Consider the following 16,870-nt stretch of genomic DNA (forward strand, 5'->3'; position numbering starts at 1 on the left):
TTAATTTGGTTGATAGTGCTGTTCAAGTCTTTTATAACCTTGCTGATTGTCTTTCCTCTTTTTAATCCATTATGGACAGGAGGCAGTTGAAATTTCCAAGTATTGTTGTTGAATTGTCTCTTTCTCCTTTCATTTCTGTCAAATTTTACTTCACGTATCTTGAAGCTCTGTTGTTACATTTGTAAGCATTGATAATTTTTATATCTTTCTGATGTATTGACATTTTGTCATTTGGATATGTCCCTCTTTGCTTCTAATAATATTTCTTGTTTTAAAATCTACATTGTCCAGTATTAATACAACCCTCTAGCAATCTTTTGGTAACTATTTGTATGATATGTCTTTTCCATCCTTCTAGTTTCAACTTCTGTTTGTCTTTGAATCTAAGATGTGTCTTTTGTAGATCACATATAGTTGGATCTTGCTTTATTATTCATTTTCCCAATCTCTGTCTTCTAATTGTTTTTTTAGACCATTCACATTTAGTGCAGTTATTGATAGGATCAGAGTTACATTTACCATTTTGCTATTTGTTTTCTATGTCTTCAGGCTTTTTTGTTCTCTGTCCTTCCTTTATTAACTTCTTTTGTGCTAAATAAATCTTTCAGTATATCATTTTAATTTCTCTATTGAATATTTTTTACTATTTTTGAGCTATTTTCCTAGTGTCTGTGCTAGGGATTCCAGTATGCATTTTAACTGACTATGGTCTGTTTCAAACGAATATTAACTTAATTCCTATGAAATATAGAATGTTTCCTCCAATGTAACTCTATTACTTTCCCCTCTTGTGCTATTATTTTTATATATATTATATCTATATATGTTACCAAACCAATACTACAGTGTTACAATTATTTCTTTGTACAATCTCATGTCTTTTAAAGAATTTAACAGAAGAAATGAGAAAATATATTTATAGATTCTTTTTTTTAAAACCCAGAAATTTATTACTTCTGACTCTCTTAATTTCTTCCAGCTGATTCGAGGTACTGTCTGATGTCATTTTCTTCCAGCGCAAAGAATTTCCTTTAGTATTTCTCACAATTCAGTTCTGATATCAAGAAATTCTTCCAGTCTTTTTAAATTTAAGAATGTCCTTATTTCACCTTTATAATTAGTGGATAGTCTTGCTGGATAAAAAAATTCTTCGTTACCATTTTTTCTTTCAGTATTTTGAATATGCCATTTCTCTGCCTTCTAGGGTCTATCTTCTCTGATGAGCAGTTAGATATTATTTATGTTGATGCTCTCCTGTACATGTTCAGTTGTTTTTCTCTTTCTTCTTTTAAGATTTTCTCTTTGTGTGTGGCTTCCAACAGTTTGACTATGATGTGTCTAGGTAAAACTATATCTTTGTATTTATCCTTCTTGGAGTTCAGTAAGCTTCTTGGATGTGTAAATTAACATGTTTTCATCAACTTTGGGAAGTTTTGGACATTATTTCTTCAAAAAATTACAATAGCTATTAGATCCACAATTTGTGTAGGTGTATTAGATGAGATTTGGGACATTTACTGGGAAAGTCTAGGAACCTGGAAATTGGAATGATTACATGTATTTGGATTCAGATATAGCTGAACTCATTGGGCACAATGAGTCTCCCTTGATTTCATAAGCAGTTGTCTCTCCCTGTGTGAGGCTGTTCCTTCATTGCTGGTATTCAACTATAGGATGAATCTCAAAATCATTATCCTGAGTGAAAAAAAAAGCCACACAAAAATACACTGTATGATTCCTTTTGCATGAAACCCTAAAAAGATAAAACTAATCTAATATTGACAGGCATAGAGAGAAACAGTTCCCAGATGGAGGTGTCTGAACACTTCGAAAAGTGATCCAATATACTGGGGCTCTTAATAGATTGCCTCAATTACTCACTCAGATAAGGCTTGAATACAAGAATATCTTCAAGAGGGAGATTAAGTTCCTCAATATTTTATAAAATGATCACTACCCATATGAGGGTGAATGCCAGGTAAGTACACCTCCCCCAATTACTGCTAGAATGGACTCAGTGTGAGGTCAAGATTAAGGTGAATAAATTGTATTCCTTCACTTACATGGATTTACCGAGCATCTAGGAAGCCCAAAGTTATTATCAGAGGAGAAGGATATGGTCAAACATATACTACTACTTGATCAGAACAGATATTCTATACTCTGTGCACTTTGCCTGGCAGGTGTACACTTGCCTCTGCACAGCTTTGAGGTTTATTAGACAGTTCAAGTTTGTTGTACCTGCCACACTCTCTGCAATTTTAAGGCCTTTAAGGTATACTAAAAGTCACTGCTTTGAGGAGCTTAGGAAAAGAAGTGAAGAGTAACTGAATTCTGACAGTGTCTCTCTCACTTCTCTCTCTCTCCAAATCCTAAGGGGTGATCCTAGTATAAGTTACCCCTGAAGGAGATACACACTATCCTCAGGCCCTGTCCAAACTTCCTTACTGGCTCCAGGCCCATAATGGGAATAAAAAACCAGCTATGTTCAGAGTAAAATTGCAAGAAATCCAGAAATTAAAAAACCAAAAACACAAAAGGATCTCAAGATCTTGCCCAATAAAGCAGAAACTAGGTAGCACATAAGGGGGTGGATCCTTACCATATTAGATTAGAAAGGATGAATTATGTTTGGATAGGCTCAAATTAATCAATATGAGTATACTCCCTGTGGACTCAGGAGCAGCCCATGTTGCATTTCATACCAATGAAATATGTATTTTCTCTAATGGGATACTGACAAATGTTTTTTAAAACTCTTAGAGTGTTTCTCATGTGCAGCCATCTTTTGTGGTGACATGAAGGGAGTGGTGGTGGTGGCTCTTTGATCATGAAGTTCATTGAAATGAAATAGATGGGTATTCTACTAAGATGCTTCTTGAGATATATATCTATATACATGTGAAATTCTGGATCTTGTGGGCAGAAAACGAACACAAATCACCACAACAGGGATTCAGATTCTCTTTCTAAATCCTTGATATATCCTACTTTATAGACAGGAGGCTTTGACTAAAGGGAAGGCTGGGTCCCTTTGACAAAATTCCTCATAACTTGGTCACAAGAATATACAATTAAACGTTCCCCAAAAGTCCCCAAGGGAGACCTGTGGCCACATACCCATCAACTCTCCTTCAAACTGGGTTTACAGTGTATGGTGGCATCATTGGAAATTATGGCTGCTACAATTACAGTCTCACTTAGGGGTGGTTCTGAAACGTGTGGTGAAAAAAATCTTCTCAGTGGGTAGAGTTTAAGAGGTATATTTAGTTCACTTTGTGAAGAACTGACATGTACTTGAGTTTCGATTTATACTGATTTATGTCCAGTAGCTCAGTGAGTTGACAGGTAGTAGGGGGCTAAACAAGAATAAGACTGGAAAATTGGTGACAAAAAGGTCTAGAAGAGACATATGTGGATTGAATTCTAATACTAGGTATTGAATGGGGTTTATAAATGCTTAACAGAGGATAGGATATCAGAGGGAAGAGAACAAGTGAGGTGTTGGGTATTTATTCCTTTGGCTCTCCGTGCTGAGCCATGTAATGGGCATTCACAATGTTTCTCTTCCTAAGACTACAGCTCTCATAAGGATGGCCTTTTGTGCTAAGTTCTGATAATGTTACCTACTCTCACTACAGCCCTGGGGGTGATAATAACTCTCTACCAACACTAGTTACAGGATGCTTCACTAACCCTACCCACATTTTTAGAGCCCTATTTATTAGACTCTCCTCAAGTGTCCCATGGTTTCTTGACAACGGACACCTGTTTCTTGAGGGGACCCTGACTAATAGGCCCCACAACAACCCTGATCATAAACTCCATGGGGGTAGGGAATTTACTCTCTTTTATTTGATGTTGCTATCCCAGCACCTAGAATGATGTCGATTGTACAGTCAGTTTTCAATAAATGTTTGTTAAATGACGTATGTTGTGACCACTTTCTCTCCTTCGTGATCTTTATGTTAAAGTCTATTATGATTGATTTAATATAGTTTAACCAGCATTCTTGTGCTTTTATCTGTAATTTGCTACAGAATGACAAAGAATTATAAACGTCAGCAAAAAGGAAGCAAACTTGTCATTATGTGCATGGAAATCCAAGATATTTAACACAAAAATTTATGAAACAATAAGAGAATTCAGCAAGAAGCAATGTTAATGTATAAAACCCAACAGATTTCCTATAAACATCCACCCCTGGAGCACCTGTGCAGACCCTCAGTAGAATCTGTACACTGGGCCCCAGGCGTGCCAGGATGGGGCTCAGGGGTTGGTGGGTCCCGCGGCTGTAAAGGAACAGGGTGGAGGTCCCTGTTACAGCTATATAATTTGACTACTTCAGTCATCATGTCTTTTTCTTTTTACAAAGTCAATTTTCCTACATAACTCCAAATTTTTTTCACACCATCTAAGCAATATTTTAATATTTTCCATATCCAATCCGTATTCAGATTTCCCCAATTACCTCCAAATGACTTATGAAAAAAAATGCTATTTTAATCGGGAGCCAATAGCGGATTACCCTTTGCATTTGACAGCAGAGTTCAGGCTTAACCCTTAACCTCTTCGGGCTCGGAGGACCCTGGGCAGGAGAGATTTAAGAACACCGTCCTCCCGCTTTCGCGGAAAGGCCAAGAGTGACTTGAAATGTAGACGCGGAGGCCTATGGGAAATGTAGTTTTAAATAGGTGAGGTTCACCGCCTGGACTCTGGGAAGGGGACGCCACGCTCCTTCTGCGCATGTGCAGCCGTAGCCTCCTCGTTTGTCTTCTCAGGACTCCAGAGAACCGTTGGGGAACTTTGGGGTGTGCTCGGAAAATGCAGGGTGCGCACCTAGGGCGAGGGACTAGCTGGGAAGGGTGTGCGTGTGCTTGGGGATGGGAGCAGGAAGTGTCTGGGACCCCGTCGCCCCCCGCGGCGGTGTATAAACCTGGGCGGGCCGTCAGAGTGGGTAAGGCCGATGGGGGAGACCCCGGCCCTCGGGCTCCTGGGGCGCAGGTGTTCGGGGCGGTCCAGGGTGCCCGAGGATCGTGTGACCAGCCCGCCTGCAGGCCGACCGGAGAGAAGCCCGTGTCGGCGGCGGTGGGTGCGGGAGGGAGGAGTGCGTTTATCAGGCGGACGGTGACCGTGGGTCTGCGGTGGAGCCCGAGCTCTGGAGCACTACAGGCCCGGTCAGTGCCAGCTCTGTCACCTGTAAGCAGGGGCGACAGAAGGAACCTGGGCGAGAGTCAGGGTTCTCATCTATAAATATTAATAATGATTGTTTCACGGCGGCGTTTGGAAACATAGATCACTATTTTAGACAAATTCCAGGTAGGAAGCCTTAAGTAAGTGACAACTGCTGTTATAGTTAGAGGACGCTTTGTTTTTTTTACTGGATAGTTTAATGTACCCTGACAACCACTTCACCAGAAACCGAAGCTCGGGTCGGTGGCCCGATGTGCTCGAGTCAGGAGCTCCCAGCCAGGGAATTTGGATTCTAGGGCAGGTGTGCTTCGCTTCAGTCTCAGGCTTTGTCTGATGTCACACCTGCCCAAGACTGGCATTACAGCCCTCACAGCACTTAGGAACATGGCCTGTCCCTGCGTCCCCAGGGATGTAAAGGAAAGGATGTGGATGGAATCCCACCGTGTGTCACATGTATCCTGGGATTTCTAGTGTCTCTTCAGGTCCCTTGGGTCAGACAGAGGTGCCTGGCCCCCTCTGCATTGTCAGGCTTTCTGTCCTTGAAGTCTAACGTTATAATGAATTCCAAGAGTCAGGCTTTTTGCCCCTAAAATGAATTTATTTCTCAGATCCATGTCCCAGTTGCCTTGAAACAAACCAGCCCTTGTGGGGCAGGAAGCAGGGGGCCTCTGTGAGGGAGTCTTACCTGGAAGAGAGCACCCCTCTGACCTTAGACCTCTCTCCAGAGCTTCAGAGCAGAGACAAGAGCCCAGAAAGGAGCAGATGCTAGATTTGCAAGATCAGAAGCAGGTCTTGATCCCCCTGCCCAGAATGAACCGGACTTGATGATGATGCCACCTTCAGGAGCCACCACATTGTGTGACAGTGGGGCATTTGGGCCGTCCCTGGGAAGTACAGGTGAGCTTGGGTGGCCCAGGGGCAGGCTGCTCAGGAAAGGCTGCTTTGTTGGAGAGCCGTGAGGGCAAGGTCTGGGGGTAAGGGACAACCAGGCAGAGGGAGGAAGTTCTGTCTCCAGTCCCCTTAAATGGCCCCCGCTATTTACAGATGTGCTGCTGTCACACATGTCCACCACCACATGTGACATTAGTGACGTTATCCTGATGTCACAGGATCCAAGAATGATGATCTGTGAAGAGTTTTCCGAGGTCACCTACTTCTAACTCTTTTGAAAGATTTAAAGACTTTGGGCCTGAACATTTCAGTGACTTGTCCAGGGAAACGCAGTTTGTGACAGTTCACTCTCTCACAGGTAAGTTACCAAAAGCATCTATCAAAAGGGCCTTTTGAGAAATACGTCCCAGCTGAAATGAACAATTAAAAATTCCTGCCTTAAATCCTCCCATCTCTTTTACTAGGCTTTCCGTGGATTGTGTATACCAGGGGTTAAATAATATTACTGAGAAAAATAGATAAATGATGCATACTGAGTATTTTTCTGCTAAGTTAACTTTAATGAAGGAATAGTGTCTTGTCGTTTGGCATACTTTAATTCAACTAATCAGTTGTTTTTATTTCTTTCTGTTATTCAGAAGGACGCATGCGTTTTTGTTAAATCAATCAAGTAAAGCTTATGTTCACTCAGTAAAAAACTGCAGATTTCAGCTCCGTGGTCATTTCAGAATCACTCAAAGACAGGTGTTGCTGCCTGTCCATGATCCTTCTTGTGCCTTTTCAAGGCCCAGAGGGCCCTGTGCCTATGGGGAGGATGATTCCCAACTGGGGTGCTGAGATTTGAGGAGGTGAATCTAAGAGCTGTAAGACAGCTAAATCTCAGGACCCCTGTCTTCTTTCTGTCCCCTCAGCTGAACCACAGTCCTCTGTACTCGCCCAGGAGCCACAGAAAGTGCACATCCCTCAGGTGAGCTCTTTATTCATTCCCCACTTTATATTGTAATGGATTTATAAGGTTTAGCAGGATCCATGCATTAAAGGAAAAGGAGAAGTAGAAATAGTAGAAATCAAGTCAGTCTTGAGGAAAAATATACCGTGTTTTACTATTAATTGTGATGTTGGCTGTTAGCTTTGAGTGGGTAACCTTGTCAGGGTAAGTAGTTTCCCACTAAGCTACCTGTTTCAATCTCTTTACTTGTGATTGGCCTATTCAGATTCTCTCTTTCTTCTTGATTCAGTTTTGGGAAGTTGTATGAGTCTTAGAATTTATCTGTTTCTTCTAGATTGTCCAGTTTGTTGCTATATAGTTTTTGATAGTATTCTCTTATAATCCTTTATATTTCTGTGGTATCTGTTGTAATTTCTCCTCTTTCATTTCTAATTTCATTTATTTGAGCCTTCTCTCTCTTTTTCTTAGAGAGTCAGGCTAAGGGTTTGTCAATTTTGCATATCTTCTCAAAGAACCAGTTCTTTGTTTAACTGATCTTTTCTACTATTCTTTTTTCTTTTTTGGTTTCAATTTCATTTATTTCTGCTCTGATTTTTATTATTTCCCTCCTTCGGCTGACTTTGGGCTTTGTTGGTTCTTCATTTTCTAACTGTATTTTAAGATTGCTTATGTGAGATCTTTCTTGTTTTTTAAGCTGGGCCTGTATTGCTATGAATTTCCCTCATAGGACCACTTTTTCTGCATCCCATATGAGTTGGTGTGGTGTATTTTCATTTTCATTTGTCTCCAGATATTTTTTGATTTCTCTTTTAATTTCTTCAGTGATCCATTGGTTGTTCATTAGCATGTTGTGTAGTCTCCACATATTTGTCACTTTCCCAGCTTTTTTCCTGTAGCTGATTTCTAGTCTCATAGCATTTTGGTCAGAAAAGATGCTTGATGTGATTTCAATCTTCTTAAATTTATTGAGGCCTGTCTTGTTTCAAAACATATGGTCTGTCCTTAGAATGCTCCATGTGCACTTGAGAAGAATGTGTATTCTGCTATTTTTGGATAGAATGTTCCATATATATCTAAGTCCATCTCGTCTAGTTTTTCATTTAATTCCACTATTTCCTTGTTAACTTTCTGTCTGGATGATCTATCCATCGATGTAAGTAGAGTGTTGGGGCCCCCTACTATTATTATGTTGTTGTTAATATCTCTTTTTAGGTCTGTTAATAGTTGCTTTATGTACTTTGGTACTCCTTTGTTGGGTACACGTATATTTATAAGTGTTATGTCTTCTTGTTGGAGTGTCCCTTTTATCATTATATACTGCCCCTCTTTGTCTCTCATTGCCGTTTTTATCTTGAGGTCTACTGTGTCTGACGTAAGTATTGCAATAACTGCTTTCTTTTGTTTGCCATTGGCTTAGAGTATCATCTTCTGTCCCTTCACTCTGAGCCTGTGTTTGTCTTTAGAGCTAAGAGTGTTTCCTGGAGGCAGCATATTGATGAGTCTTGTTTTTCAATCCATCCCACCACTCTGTCTTTTGATTGGAGAATTCAATCCATTTACATTTAGAGTGATTATTTATATATAAGGGCTTAATGCTGCCATTTTATCACTTGTTTTCCAGTTCTGTATTTCCCTTGTTTCTCGTCTTGTGTATTTTGGACTGCCAGTTCAGTTTGGTAGTTCTCTATGATGGTTTTCTCAGTTTTCTCTTTTTTGTGTGTGAGGAAGACTGGCCCTGAGCTAACATCTGTAAGCAATCTTCCTCTCTTTTAGCTTGAGGAAGATTGTTGCTGAGCTAACATCTGTGGCAATCTTCCTCTGTTTTTTTGTATGTGGGATGCCAGCACAGCAGGGCTTGATGAGAGATGCATAGGTCTGTGCCTGGGACCTGAAGCTGCAAACCCTGGGTGGCTGAAGCAGAGCATGCGAACTTAACCATTATGCCACTGGGACAGCCCCTCAGTTTTCTTTTTTTTTGTATCATTTGTGTCTCTGTTCTGATTATTTGTTTAGTGGTTACCATCAGGTTTGTATAAAAAATCTCATAGATGAGATATACCATTTTCTGATAGCCTCTTATTTCCTTGGTCTAAGCCAGTTCCATCCCTTTCCTCTTCCTCTGATTTGTTGGTCATAACATATTCTGTTTTGTGTTGTGATTTTGTGGTTAAAATCACAAGATTATAGTTATTTTTGATGTTTTCCTTCCCTTTATCTTTAATGTCATAATTAAGTTTTTGCTAACCTGTTCTGGTAGAGAGCTGCAATTTTCTGACTTTGGCTGCCTATTTATCTCCTTGCTCAAGGCTTTGTAAACTCTTTTTGTTCTTTTTCAGGTATGAAGGTCTTCTTGAGCATTTCCTGTTTGGGGTGTCTTGTGGCGATGAACTACCTCAGCTTTTGTTTATGTGGGAAAGTTTTTATTTCTCCACCGTATATGTAGGATCTTTTTCCCTGGATAGAGTATTCTCGGCTGAAGGTTTTTGTCTTTCAGAATTTTGAATATCTCATTCTACCTTCTCATATCCTGTAAAGATTCTGCTGAGAAATCTCCTGAAAGTCTGATATGGTCTTTGTAAGTTATTTTCTTCTGCCTTGCTGCCTTTAAAAATATTTCTTCTTTGTCACTGACTTTTGCCAGTTTTACTACTCTATGCCTTGGAGTAGGTCTTTTTACATTGATGTAATCAGAAGTTCTGTTAGCGTCTTTTACTTGTAATTCCAGCTCCTTTCCCAGGTTTGAACAGACTTTCTGCTCCTTTCTCCCTCCCTTCTCCCTCTATAATACCCATAGTTTTTATGTTGCATTTCCTAATTGAATCAGATATTTCTCAGAGAATTTCTTCGTTTCTTTTTAGTCTTAATTCTCTCTCCTCCTCCATCTGAAGCCTTTCCATATTTCGGTCCTCCAGATTGCTAATTCCGTCTTCCATAATGTCAGCTCTGTAATTCAGGGTATCCAGATTTTTCTTTATCTCACTGTGTTTTTCATCTCCAACATTCCTGATTGGTTTCTCTTTATAGGATCAATCTCTTTTGTGAAGTATTCCCTCTGTTTATTAATTTTATTCCTGATTTAATTGAACTATCTGAATTTTCTTGTAACTCGTTGAGTTTTTTAATGTTAGCTATTTTGAATTCTCTGTCGTTTACATTGTAAATTTGTGTGCCTTCAGGATTGATTTCTAGGTGCTTTTCATTTTCCTTCTGGTCTGGACTATTAATATATTTCTTCATAGTATTTGATGGGGTTGGTTTGTGCCTTCACATAGATAGTATCTGGTTTCAGATTCCACCTGCCACCACTGGAGGAGGTTCAGGAGCTGTGTATTCTGAGCCTGCTGTGATCCCTGGTGTCTGTGCTTGTCCTTTGGAATCTATGCTGACAGGACCCATCTGCGATTGCCTGCTTGTAGCTGCTGCTTTGCTAATGTACGCACGGGCACTCTAGACGGGGTCCCTTGCTCTGGCTGACTGGCTGAGCTTGTGAGCCCAGCAGGGGGAGGGGCACTTCTTTTGCATCTGCCATCCTGTGAGTGTTCTCTCTTTGCCCTCACTGTCTGTCCTCCTGGCGTGCTGGCTTCATGAAGACAACCCCACAATAGCTTAGCCTCCTTTGTGGAGCTTTCCTATGGGATGTGAGGGAACTTGGAGAGCGAAGGCATTCCCACAGAGTCTCCCCCCAGGCCCCTCTTTTCTCAGAGCTGTGCATGGTCCTGTGCCCTAGGTCATTGCTGGGGAGGGAGAGGAAATCCCCTTACTTCCTCCTTCTTCCTCCTGGGGGGTCCAGCACCTCCACCCTCAGACATATGGCTGCATGGGTCTCTCAGATGTCTTTTGTGTTGTGTGCCTGTCCTCTGTTGGTTTATGAATGTCCTTTTCATTGTTTCTTAGGGAGGAGAGTCTAAGGGAAGGGTCACTCCGCCGTGATGCTGATGTCATGCCTGGTCATTCTATTTTTAAGTTTTTGAGGAATGTCTGTACTGTTTTCCACAGTGGCTGTACCAATTTACATTCCCACCAGCAGTGTATGAGGGCTCCCTTTTCTCCACATCCTCTCCAACACTTCTGTTTTCTTTGTAAAGACTGGCACCTGAGCTAACATCTGTTGTCTATCTTTTTTTCCTTCTTGTTCTCCCAAAACCCTCCCAGTACATAGTTGTATATTCTAGTTGTATGTCCTTCTGTCTGTGCTGTGTGGGATGCCACCTCAGCATGGCTTGATGAGTGGTGCCGTGTCCAGGCCCAGGATCCAAACTGGCAAAACCCTGGGCTGCTGAAGTAGCGCACACGAACTTAACCACTCGGCCATGGCACTGGCCCCTCTCCAACACTTCTTATTTCTTGTCTTTTTAATAATAGCCATTCTGATGGTCATGAGGTGATATCTCATTGTGGTTTTGATTTGTATTTCTCTAATAATTAGTGATGTTGAACATCTTTTCATGTGCCTGTTGGCCATCTGTATATCTTTGGGAAAATGTCTGTTGAAATCCTCTGCCCATTTCTTGACTAAGTTTGTTCTTTTGTTGTTTAGTTCTTCATATATTTTGGATAGCAACCGCTTATTGGATAAATGATTTGCAGATATCTTCTTCCTATTGCTAGGTTGTCTTTTCATTTTATTGATGTTTCCTTTGCCATACAGATGCTTTTTAGTTTGATGTAGTCCCATTAGCTTATTTTTTCTTTTGTTTGCCTTTCCTGAGGAGACATATTCAAAAAGATACTGCTAAGAATGATAGCAAAGAGCTTACTGCCTACGTTTTCTTCTTTGGAGTTTTATGGTTTCAGGTCTTACATTCAAGTCTTTAATCCATTTTGAGTTAATTTTTGTGCATGGTGTAAGATAATGGTCTACTTTCATTCTTTTGTGTGCGGCTGTCCTTTTTCCCAAAAGTGTTTATTGAAGAGACTTTCCCTTCTCCATTGTATGTTCTTAGCTCCTTTGTTGAAAATTGGCTGTTCCTAAATGTATGGGTTTATTTCTTGGCTATCAATTCTGTTCCATTGATCTGTGTCTGCTTTTCTGCCAGTATCGTGCTGTTTTGATTAATACAGCTTTGTAGTATACTTTGAAATTAGGGAATGTGATGCCTCCAGCTTTGCTCTTTTTTCTCTGGAGTGCTGTGGCTCTTTGGGGACTTTTGTTGTTTCCAATAAATTTTAGAATTCTTCTTTCTATTTCTGTGAAAAATGTCATTGGGGTTTTGATAGGGACTGCATTGAATCTGTAGATGGCTTTAGGTAATATGGACTTTTTCACTATGTTAATTCTTCTAATCCATGAGCACAGAATATCCTTCTATTTCTTTATGTCTTCTTTAATTTCTTTCAACAATGTCTTATAGTCTTCAGTGTATAGGTCTTTCACCTCATTGGTTAAATTTATTCCTACCCACTTAATTCTTTTTGTTGTGATTGTAAATAGGATTATATTCTTGATTTTTTATTTCTGCTAGTTTGTTTTTAGTGTTTTGATGGGTTCTTTAGCGTTTTCTATATGTAAAATCTCATCATCCACAAGTAGTGACAGTTTTACTTCTTCCTTTCCAGTTTGAATATGTTTTATTTATTTTTCTTACTTGATTGCTCTGGCTAGGACTAAGAAGGGTGAGCCTGGGCATCCTTGTCTTGTTCCTGCTCTTAGAGGGATAGCTATCAGTTTACACCATTGAGTATAATGTTAGCTGTTGGTTTGTCATATATGGCCTTTATTATGTTGAGGTACTTTCCTTCTATAATTATTTTATTGAGAGTTATTATCATAAATATGTGGTGAATCTTGTCAAATGCTTTCTCTGCGTCTGTTGAGATGATCATGTGATTTTTATTCTTCATTTTGTTAATGTAGTTTATAACATTGATAAAGAATACTGTTGTAATCCTTTGTATTTCTGTTATATTGTTTGTGATTTCTTCTCTTTCTGATTTTATTTATTTGAGGCTTCTCTCTTTTTGTCTTATTCTACCTAAAGGTTTGTCAATTTTGTTTATATTTTCAAAGAAGTAGCTCTTAGTTTCGCTGCTCTTTTCTATTTTCTTTTTACTCTCCATGTCATTTATTTCTGCTCTGATTTCTAGTAGTTCCTTTGTTCTCCTGACTTTGGGCACTTCGTTTTTCTTCTTTTCTGATTCTTTTGGATGTATTGTTAGATTGTTTATTTGAGATTTTTCCTGTTTCTCAAGGTAGGCCTGTGTTGCTAGGAACTTCCCTCTTAGTACTGCTTTTGCTGTATCCAATAGATTTTGGTACACTGTATTTTCCTTTTCATTTGTCTCCAGATATTTTTCCATTTCTCCTTTAATTTTGTTGTTGTTCCAATAGTTAATGAATAGCACGTTGTTTAGGCTCCACATATTTGTGACTTTTCCAGCTTTCTCCTTGTGGTTGATTTCTAGTTTCATACCATTGTGGTTGGAAAAGATGCTTGATATCTTTCCAGTCTCAAGTTTATTGGGAGTTGTTTTGTTTCCCAACAAACAGTGTATCTTTGAGAATGTTTCATGTGTACTTGAGAGAAAATGTATATCCTGCTGCTTTTGGATTGAATATTATATATGTATCTATTCAATTCATCCGGTCTAGTGTTTCATTTAAGGTCAACGTTTCTCTGTTGATTTTTCTCTCTAGAAGACCTGTCCATTGATGTAAGTGGGGTAGTAAGTTCCCTACTCTTATGGTGTTGCTGTCAGTTTCTCCCTTTAGATCTGTTAATAGTTGTTTTATAGACTTTGGTGCTTCTACGTTAGGTGCATATATATTAATAAATGTTATGTCTTCTTGATGGATCATCCCCTTTATCATTATATAATGCCCATCTCTGTCTCTTGTCTTTTTTGGCTTGAAGTCTATTTTGTCTGATAGAATTATGGCTACATTCACTTTCTTTTGGTTGTCGTTTGGTTGGAGTATCATCTTCCACCCCTTCACTCTGAGCCTATGTTTTTCTTTAGAGCTGAGATGGGTCTCCTGGAGGCAGCACATTTTTGGGTCTTTTTCTTTTTTTGTTTTTTTGTGTGTTTGTCTTCATCTTTATTTTTTATTTTATTTTTTTTAAGGGGCCTTCCCCCGTGTTTTTTTTTTATTGAGTTATTGATTTGTTACAATCTGGTGAAATTTCAATTGTACATTAATGTTTGTCAGTCATGTTGTAGGTGCACCACTTCACCCTTTCTGCCCATCCCCCACCCCACCTTTCCCCTGGCATCCACTAAACTGTTCTTGGTCCATAGTTTTAAATTCCTCATATGAGTGGAGTCATACACAGATTATCTTTCTCTCGCTGGCTTATTTCACTTAACATAATTCTCTCAAGGTCCATCCATGTTATTGCAAATGGAATGATTTTGTTCTGTTTTGCAGCTGAGTAGTCTTCCATTGTAAATATGTACCACATCTTCTTTATCCATTCGTCTGTTGATGGGCACTTAGGTTGCTTCCACGTCTTGACTATTGTAAACAGTGCTGCAATAAACATTGGGGTGCACAGGACTTTTGGGATTGCTGACTTCAGGCTCTTTGGATAAATACCCAGTAGTGGGATGGCTGGATCGTATGGTAGTTCTATTTTTACTTTTTGGGGAATCTCCATACTGTTTTCCATAGTGGCTGCACCAGTTTGCATTCTCACCAGCAGTGTATGAGGGTTCCTTTTTCTCCACAACCTCTCCAACATTTGTTGCTATTAGTTTTAGATATTTTTGTCGTTCTAACGGGTGTAAGGTGATATCTTAGTGTAGTTCTGATTTGCATTTCCCTGATGATCAGCGATGATGAGCATCTTTTCATGTGCCTATTGGCCATCCGTATATCTTCTTTGGAGAAATGTCTGTTCATGTCTCCAGCCCATTTTTTGATTGGGTTGTTTGATGTTTTGTGGTTGAGTTGCGAGAGTTCTTTATATATTAGGGATATTAAGCCTTTGTCAGATATATCACTTGCAGATATCTTTTCCCAGTTAGTGGGTTGTTTTTTTGTTTCAATCCTGTTTTCATTTGCCTTGAAGAAGCTCTTTAATCTGATGAAGTCCCATTTGTTTATTCTTTCTATTGTTTCCCTTCTTTGAGAAGGCATGGTGTCCGAAACTATCCTTTTAATACTGATGTCAAAGAGTGTACTGCCTACGTTTTCTTTCAGAAGCCTTATGGTTTCAGGTCTCACCTTTAGGTCTTTAATCCATTTTGAGTTTATTTTGGTGAATGGTGAAAAAGAATGGTCAATTTTCCTTCTTTTACATGTGGCTTTCCAGTTTTCCCAGCACCATTTGTTGAAAAGACTTTCTTTTCTCCATTGTATGTCCTCAGCTCCTTTGTCAAAGATAAGCTGTCCATAGATGTGTGGTTTTATTTCTGGGCTTTCAATTCTGTTCCATTGATCTGTGAACCTGTTTTTGTACCAGTACCATGCTGTTTTGATTACTGTAGCTTTGTAGTATGTTTTGAAGTCAGGGATTGTGATGCCTCCCGTTTTGTTCTTTTTTCTCAGGATTGCTTTAGCAATTCGGGGTCTTTTGTTGCCCCCTATGAATTTTAGGATTCTTTGTTCTAATTCTGTAAAGAATGTCATTGGGATTCTGATTGGGATGGCATTGAATCTGTAGATTGCTTTAGGTAGAATGGACATTTTAACTATGTTTATTCTTCCAATCCGTGTACATGGAATGTCTTTCCATCTCCTTATGTCGTCATCCAATTCTCTCAGAAAGGCCTTGTAATTTTCATTATATAGGTCCTTCACTTCCTTAATTAAGTTTACCCCAAGGTGTTTTATTATTTTTGTTGCGATTGTGAATGGTATTGTATTCTTGAGTTCTTTTTCTGTTGGTTCATTACTGGAGTATAGAAATGCTACTGATTTATGCAAATTGATTTTATACACTGCAACTTTGCTGTAGTTGTTGATTACTTCTAACAGTTTTCCAATGGATTCTTTGGGGTTTTCTATATATAAGATCATGTCGTCTGCAAACAGTGAGAGTTTCACTTCTTCCCTCCCTATTTGGATTCCTTTTATTCCTTTTTCTTGCCTGATTGCTCTGGCCAGGACCTCCAGTACTATGTTAAATAAGAGTGGTGATAGAGGGCATCCTTGTCTCGTTCCTGTTTTCAGGGGGATGGGGTTCTGTTTTTGCCCATTGAGTATGATGTTGGCTATGGGTTTGTTGTATATGGCCTTTATTATGTTGAGGTAGTTTCCTTCTATGCCCATTTTGTTCAGAGTTTTTATCATAAATGGCTGTTGGATCTTATCAAATGCCTTCTCTGCATCTATTGAGATGATCATGTGGTTTTTATTCCTCAGTTTGTTGATGTGGTGTATCACGTTGATTGATTTGCGGATGTTGAACCATCCCTGTGTCCCTGGTATGAATCCCACCTGATCCTGATGTATGATTCTTTTGATGAGTTGCTGAATTCTGGTTGCCAAAATTTTGTTTAGAATTTTTGCATCTATGTTCATCAGTGATATTGGCCTGTAGTTCTCTTTTTTCGTGGTGTCTTGTCAGGTTTTGGTATCAGCGTGATGTTGGCCTCATAGAATGTGTTAGGAAGTGTTCTATCTTCCCTGATTTTTTGGAATAGCTTGAAAAGGATAGGTATTAAATCCTTTCTGAAAGTTTGGTCGAATTCCCCAGGAAAGCCATCTGGTCCTGGGGTTTTATTCTTTGGGATGTTTTTGATTGCTGTTTCAATGTCTTTCCTTGTGATTGGTCTGTTCAAATTGTCTGCCTCTTCTTGAGTGAGCTTTGGGAGATTGTAGGAGTCCAAGAATTTATCCATTTCCTCTAGGTTATCCATTCTGTTGGCATATAGTTTTTTGTAGTATTCTCTTAT

The 16,870-nt window shown here is 39.4% G+C and overlaps 1 protein-coding gene across 42 annotated transcripts in view; it reads left to right on the top strand.

Annotated features, from left to right (window-relative positions):
• Positions 1 to 4,696: 4,696 nt before the first annotated feature.
• Positions 4,697 to 16,870, top strand: part of LOC111772189 (ral guanine nucleotide dissociation stimulator-like) — a 93,236-nt gene continuing 81,062 nt past the window's right edge. For 19 of the 42 annotated variants that reach the window (XR_011429377.1, XR_011429373.1, XR_011429378.1 and 16 more), the window contains exons 1-3: positions 4,718 to 4,831; positions 6,238 to 6,442; positions 6,996 to 7,051. The gene's annotated coding sequence lies outside the window, so the exon portion shown is untranslated. Of the gene's footprint in view, positions 4,958 to 5,918; positions 6,091 to 6,237; positions 6,443 to 6,995; positions 7,052 to 16,870 lie in introns of those variants that run through there. The other 23 variants (XR_011429380.1, XR_011429374.1, XR_011429379.1 and 20 more) reach the window with 4 other exon arrangements.

This window comes from Equus caballus, chromosome 20, assembly GCF_041296265.1.
Source record: "Equus caballus isolate H_3958 breed thoroughbred chromosome 20, TB-T2T, whole genome shotgun sequence".
Lineage (NCBI taxonomy): Eukaryota > Metazoa > Chordata > Mammalia > Perissodactyla > Equidae > Equus > Equus caballus.